Source organism: Euphorbia lathyris, chromosome 1 (genome assembly GCF_963576675.1).
Source record: "Euphorbia lathyris chromosome 1, ddEupLath1.1, whole genome shotgun sequence".
In the NCBI taxonomy this organism is placed as follows: Eukaryota; Viridiplantae; Streptophyta; class Magnoliopsida; order Malpighiales; family Euphorbiaceae; genus Euphorbia; species Euphorbia lathyris.
This window is the reverse complement of record NC_088910.1, coordinates 140070239-140082018: the sequence shown is the minus strand read 5'-3', so window position 1 is coordinate 140082018 and position 11780 is coordinate 140070239.

Genomic DNA, 11780 nt, shown 5'->3' with positions numbered 1-11780 from the left:
ATGTCCGGTCTACTGGTTATTAAGTAAAGTAGAGAGCCTATCATACCTCGATATAATTTGCTGTCTACCGACTTACCATTCTCATCAGCGCAGAGGACAGTGTCAGTGCTCATAGGAGTGGATATTGGCTTACAATTCTCCAAGTCATATTTCTTTAATATCTCCTTGGCATATTTAGCTTGACTGATGAAGATGCCATTCTTTCCTTGTTTAATTTGAAGACCGAGGAAGAAGTTGAGTTCTCCCATCATGGATATTTCAAACTCAGTCTGCATTTGTTGGCTAAACTCCTTGCACATTGATTCGTTAGTTTCACCAAATATTATATCATCAACATAAATTTGGGCCAGCTTTCTTAATGAATAAGGTTGTATCAGCTTTCCCCCTGACATAATTTCTAGTCAGCAGGAAACTGGTCAGCCTCTCATACCAAGCACGTGGTGCTTGTTTGAGGCCGTATAAAGCCTTTTTGAGTTTATAAACATGGTTTGGGAATTTTGGGTCCTCAAAACCTGGAGGTTGATTAACATAAACCTCCTCGTTTATAACTCCATTAATAAATGCACTTTTGACATCCATTTGGAATAATTTAAAGTTCATGTAAGATGTATATGCACATAGAATTCTAATTGCCTCTAGCCTTGCCACTGGGGCAAAGGTCTCACCGTAGTCAATACCTTCTTGCTGACTGTAGCCCTGAGCTACAAGCCTTGCCTTGTTCCTGACTACGTTTCCCTGTTCATCCATCTTGTTCCTGAAGACCCATCTTGTTCCAATGGTCTTTTGACTCTTTGGATAAGGCACTAACTCCCATACATCGTTTCTTCTAAATTGATCGAGCTCCTCTTGCATTGCGATCATCCAGAATTCATCGTACTCAGCTTCAGTGACATTCTTCGATTCTTGTACTGAGACGAAAGCAACATTGCTGAGGTACTTCCTGAGTTGATTCCTCGTCATCAGGGTATTCCCAGCAGAATCAAGGATTGCACTTTCTGAGTGCCCTCTTGGGATCCTTATCTCTTTAGGTAGATTTGTGTCTTGTGCTGTCTGTGTTTCAACAATCTCTGCAGAAGTAGATGGGTCAGTAAAAGTAATCTTTGGTTCACTCTTACTCTTGGTCAGCCTCTTAGTGAATGACTCAGTAGCTGGTTCTGGGTCAGCGGTCGTTACTGAGTGTGGCTCATCTTCGGTCAGCGGCTGGTATCTACCTGCAGGGTCAGTTTCATCGAACTCTACATGTACTGACTCTTCTAAAACTTGAGTTCGCTTATTAAAAACTCTGTATGCTTTGCTGTTTGTTGAGTAGCCTAAAAAGATAGCCTCATCAGCTTTTGAATCAAACTTTGCTAAGCTATCTTTGGTATTTAAAATAAAACATCTACAGCCAAAGGCACGAAAGTATCCAATATTGGGCTTTCGTCCTTTCCAAAGTTCATAGGGGGTTTTCTTGAGTATAGGTCTAACTAGAGCCCTATTAAGAATAGAACATGCTGTGTTAACAGCCTCTCCCCAAAAATACTTTGGAAGCCTATGCTCATCCAGCATTGTCCTGGCTATTTCAACTAGAGTTCTGTTCTTCCTTTCTACAACCCCATTTTGCTGAGGTGTTCTAGGAGCAGAAAAATTGTGGTCAATGCCGCTGGCTTCACAGAATTCAACAAACTTTTGGTTCTTGAATTCTCCACCGTTATCGCTACGGATGTGAGCTAATTTTAGGTCTTTTTCATTTTCAATTTTTCTAACCAAATTCGAAAATGTCTCAAAGGTCTCATCCTTGCTGGTCAGCAAGATAACCCATGTGTACCGAGAGAAGTCATCTACAATGACCAAGGAATATCTTCTTCCACCCAGACTCAGCGGCTGGATCTACTTCAAGCGAATCCTCAACCCTCGAATCAATAACTGCTTCAGAGGGCGGTACCTCTTGCTCAGGCTGAGAGATGTCCTGCGGTGCCCCTTCTTCCGCATTCTAGGTAGGGATCTCACCGATAATTGGAGATTCCTGAAAACTCTTCCAATCTAAGAGGAGTACCTCATCCATATCAGCATCCTCGGCTTCCAGCTTGTCCCACTTCTCAGTTAAATCCTTTTCAGGGATGGGAACCTTGGGGCGGTTAAGTACGAGACCCTGATGTCCATGCTCATAAGCGGCATGAATCCGCTCCCCATACCAGTAGATGCGGGCACCGTCTTCAGACAGAATTTCCTCAGCCCTCTTCTTTTGTGTCTCCTTGGAATCAGCTAGATCATCGAGGGCCTTTCGCAGCTCATCGGACTTAGCCTGAAGAGATTTAAGAGCCTCCTCCTTCTCGCTCACAGCCTTCTGAAGGGCGCCTTCTAGGACCTTCACCTTCCCTTGGACATGATCATAAAGCGACTTCTGAGTCGCCAATTCAGTACCAAGACCTTCCAACTCCTTGGCTCGCTCGGCATCCCTTCGGAGAATGCCCTCAGCGAAATTGATAATCTGCATATAAGACGGCTCACGAATAAAAAGGGCGAATAGAAATAGGCGGTTACAATGGACGCAAGATCCTTGAAAGAGAATGACAAGCAACAATATACCTCTACAGAACGCTTCTCGATCCCCTCCACAGTAGTAGGGAGCGGTACTTGTTTGCGCACACGGGAAGCAGAGGGAAGCCGCCCGAGGATATTGCATATGGAAGAGACAATGTCCTTGCAAGAAAAACTCACGGCCATGCCAAAGGTCCTAGTCCACCATCCGCTGATGTCGGGAATTGGCTGCAAAGGCGTAAAGAAAAATATCAAGAGAACAGCAGATAGCTCATGAGGAAAAAAGTAGCAATATAGAAAGAGGGAATAGATCAGGATACCTCATGAATTGGGGTACTGCTCTTTCCTTTGGATGAGGCGGATACGGGTGTACCGCCAACAGTAAGGGACACGGAGGTGTTCTTCTTCTTGGGACGAGAAGACTCTGTATCCGCACTTATCTTCCGCTTCCTCGTCAAAGGAAGATCCTCGGAGGAAGAAGCGAGACCTTGTGAAATGGAGGCCCTTACAGGAGAAGCCGCCTCAATGGAAGGAATCGTTCCTCCAGAAGAATCCGCCCCTACAACGGAGGCGGTTCCCGCCATCCGCTTCTTCCTTCTCGCTAGGGCTTTAGCCTCCCGATCTGCAGCGATTTGAGATAAAGGATCACCCCTGCAAAGGGTTAAAAGAAATCATCAACTTGGAAATAAAAAGTACCTTGTACAAAAACGCGATAAGGGATATAGACCACGCGATCCCCCTCGCGGTAGGCAATCGCTACTCGGCTCCTTAGCATATGGAAGGCCTGATCATATGTCCATACAAAAGGAGGGGTACTCTTCAGGAACTTGATGACGGCGGATTCTTCCTCGCTGGGATAACCGAAGTTCAAACTCTTCACATTGGGCCGGCCCCAATGGCGAAGGAAATTCGGATTTCCCTCATTAAACTTGATAAAAAAGTAAGAGCGATACCACTCGTGGATCTTGTTCAGTTTCTCGTCAAAACCATAGTATCCGCTCTGGCGGATGAAAGTGAAATACCTCTCCGAACTCTTGAAATGATGAAGCTTGGAGAAAATTTTAAGCGAGAAAGGAACCTCCAAACAATCCGCCAGAAATTTATCCACGGTCAAGTCGGCCCATCCATTTGGATGTAACTGCCCGGGTGCGATTCCGTAACCGCCGAGGATGGAAGCAATCTCATCCGCCAGCGGATAAGTGAAGCCGCAGATAATCTGGGCGACGAAAATGGTGAAATACCCCTTTGGGTAATCGCCCGGTCCTCTATCCTCCCCGGGAATGATGGTCTCGAGACCTTGGAGCCAAGGATATTGCACCCGCAAATCCTCAATGGTCTCGCGACAAACTAGGCTTCCCGACCTGTCCCTCTTTGGTAACAAACGGGGGGTTGGGACAGGTGGCGGAATCAACTTCTTAGGGTCAAAACCTAGACCCTCGTCGGTTGTATTCGCCAGGTGGAGGAAGTCAGCGGGGTGGGAATCAGACCCATGAGAACTGGTTGAAACTTCATCAACCATCTCATCAACTTCATGAGAAACCTCGCGGACGTAGCTCTCATCGAACGGTGCGAAGTCAAGGTCGGGGTTCGACATGTTGAGGAAAAGAAATAAACAGAAGTAAAAAGCCGAACGAGGTACAAATTATGAAGAGGAAAACTTACATGGGAAAGACAACACAGAGAAATGACGGAAATAAGAGGTCAACGCCGGAAAAGATAACGCCGGAAAAGAAATAACGAAAGAGGAAAAATTCACAAGTTTTTGAATTTTGAATAGACAAGCAAAAACGAAGCGTCCCCTATGAACAGACCCTAAAGGGCTCTTGTATCAAACTAAAGGGGAGGCATGTGATGACCCGCGAGGCTAAACCGGGTCATATTCATTTCGCAGGCCCAGCCCATACTTAGACCTATGGTCTAAGATCGGATGGGACCCGAATAAAGGAAGCGGGCGCAGCGAGTAACCGCCCCGAATGGGACCCGAATAAGCGGAAACGGGTGAAGCGAGTAACCGCCCCGAATTCCTAAACGGAGCATCAAGACTCCCACTCAGAACCACGTTCGTTGCCATGAAAGCCACGAAAGGGACATGGCCTAAAAAGGGGGAACCGCCCTCAGAACGTGGCCCACTAAGGAGTAACCGCCCTCGGCGGTTACCTAAAAAACACCTATAAAAGGCCTTAAGAACGAGGGAAAAAAGTACGCTCACAATTTTCCCCGCAATACTATTGTCAAATTACCAACCTTCTTACAAAAACTGACTTGATCGTCGGAGAGTTTTCCCGGAGATCCTGTCTCCGGTTCTGTTTTGCAGGTAACTCTGGCAGAGAATATCAAATCGGATCCGGCAAGTTATCACACATATATCAATTAGGAGCAAGTGGACTCTATTGTATCAAGTAGTAAAAGTTCCAAAGAATTGTATCAATCCTACAGAGACTAGTACTTAATTTGTACTCAAATTCTGTATCATCTAAGGATTGAATTAAGTGTTTTGAGTTTGTAACCTTAACTATGAATAAAACAATTAAACTACCAAAGCAATTAAACAATTAATATGTTTAAATGTATGAATGGACGACTAGGATTTAGGATCTGATGCTCATAAAATATATAGCATTTAAAAGGACAAATGTATCTTATCGCAACCAGTAATATTGTTCTAAGCACGAGATCGAATAAAATTCATAATCGGTTAAAGTTATACCTTAATTCTATTAAGTCGCATTTTGAATATAATTCGATGTTTTTACCGATTTATACCGAAATATGACAAATTAGCCTTAATAGCATAATTTTTCCCTAATAAATTATTTTCAAGATAATACCATATATTCTGGATAATTCATGAATCATTCAAATTTTCAGTGAAATTTATTAAAAATTTAAAAATTGGTCCGGACAAAAATGGGTATTTACAAAAGTTGTCAAACATCAAGTTCTATCAAGGTATGTGATACGGGAAGTTATGCATTATTAGCTGTACTGTTTTATTGTGTGCAGGTTTGGCCTTGTGTTTAAACAACATACATCAAACAAAGAAGGCCGAACCATGCGGTGATCAAGTGCGTGAGCTACTATGTGCCTAAGAGCTGCAGATTTCACATGCAAGTTAGTCCTAAGATTCAGAAATGTAAGGCAAGAGGATGGAAGCCTAGAAAAGCAAGGTTCAAATCAAATCTTGATCAAATGAGGTTCGAGTTTCTTGCAAATCAAGGTATCAGTTAAGAGCCCCAGAGGAAGCATGAGAGAATTGTAGTGGGTAGACCAGAAGTTAAGAGCCCTAGAGGAAGCATGAGAGAATTGCAGTGGGTAGACCAGAAGTTAAGAGCCCCAGTGATGACGTTGTGGTTAAGGCGGAACTCATTGCATGACAGCTCAATGAAGTTGTAGATGCCCCATTCCTTCCATTTATTTTCATAGCTCAACCTGAACCTATCAACAAGCTTCTTCCACTCAGCTGTATCGCTAAGAAAGATAGGATATGTGCTCTTTTTGGAGCCAAGTGGAAACAAGGAGCTATCTAGAAGCAATGCCTCATCTCTTGAGATCAAGTCACCAGTAGGCTCACCAGAAAGAGCCACAGGTCTTATGCCAAAAGAGGAAGCCTGAAGAAGAAATTAAGAGAAATTTAATTGATTTTTCAAGTTAATTCAAGGAAAAGTTGATTCAATGGCGCAATTTTTACATTCTTCAAGCATAATCGCTGTCTGAGGTAGGAGGAAGGCTCAATGAGATGAGAATAGTCAGTATTAACTACAAATTTATTCAAACACGGAGGGCAAAAGCCCAGGTATGCGTTTCTTACTTTTTTTAAAAAAAAAAGAAAGAGAATGCAAAAAATGTAAACTGAATCTGCCTAAAAGAAAAGAAAAGAAACCAAAATAAATAAATAAGGCAGATAAAAGATATTCGGTGTAAAAAAGAAAATAAAATATAAAATAGCCCCCTAAACTTATATGAAATATTCAGTTAGCCCTCTAAATTTGCACAAAATGTAATCAATTGATCACTCGATCATAAAAAAAATTAAATTAAATGCAGAAGATGTAATGTACGCGTTTAAACGAAAAAGTAAAACGACCAAAATTGAGGTATGCAGTTTTAATATTAGAGAAGAAAGTTTTATGGTTGAGCAACTAATAACTTTATTTTTAATCTATTTTTGAATTATGTAATAATATTCTAATATGCGTGTAATACATCTTCCGCATTTAACTTACTCTTTTGCGACCGAGTGATCTTTTGATTAAATTTTGTGCAAGTTCAAGGGGCTAACTGAGCATTTTATACAAGTTTAAGGGGCTATCGGGATATTTTAAAAGTTCAGGGAACCAATCAAGTTTTTTTGAACAAGTTCAGGGTACAAATGATATATTAACCCTTAATATAAATATACAAGCCTAAATAATGTAAAACTGTTAAATATTAGTAATATGATTATCTTTTAAAAAAAATGATTACCAGGGTAAAAAAAATATGATTATTCAAATTTAAATTATATGCCTAATGCATACCCAGCCCCCTAAAGTTGTCCGTTTTGTTCATTTAACCCCCTCATCTTACGGGACAACCCTTTAACCCCCTAAACTCCATAAAAATGGTATTTCTCACCCCCTTAACTTGTCCAAATTTATCATTTTAACCATTCTCAACTCATCGAATATCCTATTTACCCCTTTAACTCCATAAAAGTGGTATTTCTTACCACTTATGATCCTATTTACCCTCTTAATTTCATAAAAATGGTATTTCTTATCCCTTTATAGTAGTAAAAAAAGTTGAATGGAGAAAGAACGAATAAAAAAATACAAATAACAAGAACATTAATATAAACAAGTTAAATACATTATATGTAGGGATAATGTACCGAAATGGGCCTATGATTTTTGGGGAAGTATCAATTTAGGTTCCACTTTTATGGAAAACATAAATATAGGTTTAACGTTTAAAAAAAGTTATCAATTTAGGCTTCGATAACGGATTGTAAGGGGTGAAAAATACCACTTTTATGGAGTTAAGGGGGTAAATAGAACATTCTATGAGTTGGGGAGATAAATGGACAAGTTAAGGGGGTGAGAAATACCATTTTTATGGAGTTTAGGGAGTTAAAGGGTTGTCCCGTAAGGTGAGGGGGTTAAATGAACAAAACGGACAACTTTAGGGGGCTGGGTATGCGTTAGGCCTAAATTATATTATAAAATTTTTCACTCATACATGATAGTTTTTCATAAAAAAATAAATGTGTGGTAGGTGAATTTATTTTTATGAATATACCTTTTTTCTAAAAAAAAAATTTGAACCTATTTTGTCTAAAATTATTAATAGGTAAAACCAACTTCTCTTAAAAAAAAAAACCAACTAAATTCAAGCGTTGCGTTTTTAATGATATAGTGAGTATAAGAGTTAGCGTGTTTGACATAAAAGGAAACATCACCACTTGATATATTTGTATTTTTTCTCTATAAATATGAGTTTTATGTAGGTAACCCTTTAATTTAGTTAAGTTGGGTTTAAGTTGTATATTGAGTTTTAATTCAAGCCTTTGTGATTTTTCTTAGGTTCAAAAAGCCCAATTTCAATTCTCCAATGGGTCGAATTAGTTTAGGGAAGTTCGGGTCAATTTCATTTTCCTTTTTAGACAAATTAGGATTTCTTTTCACAAATAGGCCTTTAATTTCATAGGATTTATTCAACTGAATTTTATGGGATAATAGCTAGAATTAGGAAAGTTAGGGGGTAAATAAAAACTTTCTCTTATTACGTAATTTCATTACATAAAAGCAATGTTATCAAGCTCGGACCGGACTGGCCGGTCGGACGGGTCGGACTGGGAACCGATAAGTAATCCGATCCGAGCTTGACTGGTTCAACATATGTTGAAAAACCCGGCGTGAACCGGAGTTGAACCGGCGACCGGAGGTCGAACCGGGAACCGGTACAACTCCGGTTCAGTAAGAAAATGGCTTGAATGATAAAAAAAGAAAGATTTAGAGTGATGCTGCCTTCCTAAACAATAATATACTGAAATGATCATAACATATAATACAGAAGAACATCTGAATCATCAAGCTTTACCTTAATAATAATATTTGAAATAGTAGAGAGAGAAAGAGAGGGGCGGTACAAAAACAGAAAGAGAGAGGCGGTGGAATAGGTTCGTGGAAGAAGATGAAGAGTGGAAGTGGAAGTAGGTTTTTGGAGTTAAACTTAAAAAAGTTGATGGACTAGGTTAAATTTAGTGGCCCAAATAATTTTAAAAGCCTAATAACTTGTGTATGGAAACAAATCATAATTGGCAAGAAAAAGAAAAGAATTAGTGGAAAATTTAAATTGTACAAAACAGATTATGTCACAATGAATATGAAAAATCTGGAATAAACTTTAGATTAATGATAAAATTCAAAATGTCATTAACTTTAATTGTAAAATTAATATGAAATATGGTATTCTGTGTAAAAGTTACTATATTACTCATATTCATTAGGTGTCATTCTACTAGATAGAAATAGGTTTTAAATTAATTATATGTATAAATATTATTTATTTATTTATTATATCATCCGGTCCGATCAATCCGAGCCATCCGATCCGACCAAGTGACCCGTGACCCAATTATAAATCCGGTTTGATGTCCCGTCCGGTTCTGATAACATTGCATAAAAGAGAAAGGTGGTAATTGTTGGGGGTAAATGTAATTTTTACTTATTTACATTTTTACCATAGGTTATAATTATAACCTAAGTTTGCTAATTTTTACATTTATTCGTATTCAAATCATAGGTTATAATTATAACCTACAGTTTGTCATTTTTATTATTTTGGTGTAAAAAATAAAGGAAATAAAAAGAAAAATAAAAGAATACAAAAATAAAAGAAATAAAAAGAAAAATAACAGAATACAAAAATAAAAGAAATAAAAAAATAAAAAATAAAAAAGAAATAGTCAAAAGAAGAGAAGAATGTGGGTTAGTGGGTGCAGGAAACCCGAAATAGGTCACTGGTCACTTTTGATTAAATTATTCGGGGAGCTAAACGTTCAAGAACTTCAGAAGTGAGTTCGGATCCAGAAAATAGACGTCCCCAGCTTTCTGGATCCATCTTCAGCAGCACCACAGGACGAGCACAGAGAGAGCAGGAATTTTACGAAGTCAGCTGCAGAAACACAATACAATTTCGGGTCAAACTTCACAAGCCAAGTTGAGGCCAAAAAACAAGGAAGCACTACTCCATTTTATGCAAAGTGGCAGCATGACATGAGTAGTGGGTAAGTGTGTGATTCGTGGGTGCAAATCCTTCCTATAAATAACATTTCTTCCTCTTCATTCAAGCCCCCCCCCCCCCCAACCAACAACCAATCAATCAATACAAAACAAAAATCAAAACCAAAATAATCAATCAAATACAAGAATACACAACACATATCAATCCAATTATCAGATATATTCAGTCTATTCATATCTTTCTAGCCAAATTCGGTCCCAATTCGGTCCAATTTCATTCCTAAATACAATTCTCAAGCTTCCGAGCCAATTCCGATCATTAATCCTTGATTCTTATCATCAATTATAGCTACAATTGCTATAATCTCAAGCTTTTGTTCATCAATTTGAACATCAATTTACAACAGCCCCTTTTTTTCATCTAATTTTAGCCACTAAAATCATCCCTCTCGGTCCCTGATTCGGTATAATTTGCTCTTTTTCGACCAAACATCCAAAAACTCAATTTCCTAGTCAAAACATCAATCTTATCACAACAATCCCAATTTCCAAATATTCAAGCCCAATCAATTGGCACCACTAAACACGCATCTTACTCAAGTCAAGCATCGATCTCGGGATAACGACCTCAGACAAACAAAATGTTTCAACACGACGCTTCGACGCGACGGCTCACCGCTTCGGTTAATTCATTTCAATTGTTCATTTCAATTTCAATTACAATCATATTTATTGCTTTTGATATTGTGGATATTAAATTTGCTATTTGTCTTGGCTGTAATTATTGCTATTCGGTTTATTGTAACCCGAAACTCTTATTTTAAAGTAAATATAAAGAAAAATTTCCAAAATTCTTGTGTTTTCTTATCATTCTTACATTTTTAATTACTGAAAACTATTGGTACAATTCTAGTTAAAGTTGTGTTGACGACAACTAGGAACCCAGGGAAACATTTTCACAATCCTTGATTTTCCCGTATAATTGTTTGATTATTAGTCAGTTATCCATTAGACACATGCGCATATCTATAAAAACCATTTTCTTAAATGTAGGTTGAGAACCTAATTCTCTGGCACGCCCGCATTTTTCCCGCACAAGTCAAGGTTGTAAAGGAAATATTTTTGTTACTAAAAAATATCGCTAACAATGACAGTGAGTATTTTGTTTATTATAAGATGATCTTCAGACGTTTGCTGTCGTCAATAAAAGTGTACATTTAATGACAATATGATTGTCCCTAATTAATACTCTTAAGTGACAAATTAGATTTTAATGTGTCAAAAATTATGACAAATATAACGTCATTTAAATTTTTCAATTTCAGTCTTATATAGATATTCGCCACATTAACTGTATTTTTTTAGGACGAAATATAAATTTGTCAGTTAAATATATACTTTCTATGACGATATTAAAACTGAAGTGACAAAAAAGGACGCTAGATACAATGTCAATAAAATTCTATAATTTTGATATTGTATTGAAATTCGTCACTTCAACTATATATTTAGATGACAAATAATGAATGGTGTCATTTAAATGTTTAGTATTCATGACGAAATAAAGTTTAATGTGACAAAATATTATAATAATAGTGACAAAATAAGCGTCACTAATACAAATCAATGTAGTGACACATGTTCTTGTTCGTCATATGACACATGTTCTTGTTCGTCATATATACATAATAACACGCTCCTGCCGTGACAATAACTGTGACGATCAATTTTCGTCAGCTATTATATATTATGATGAAAAAACATGTTTTCATGACAATTTGTGTGCGTGATAAAATATCAAATTTCTTTGTGTGATAAAAAAAAACCCATTGATGACTAAAGAGAAACAAATTATGATCTTCTAGTTTCAACAGATGCACAAGTTACGACTAGCCTACCTTTAGCTTTTGATAGCCACACTAGAAACTAATATGGTAAAGGAAGAGAATCAATAGTATAATTTCTCTATTGAAAAGAATATAAACAATTCACATTGATAAAATTATATTTATAATAATTAACATATAGAAGAGATTG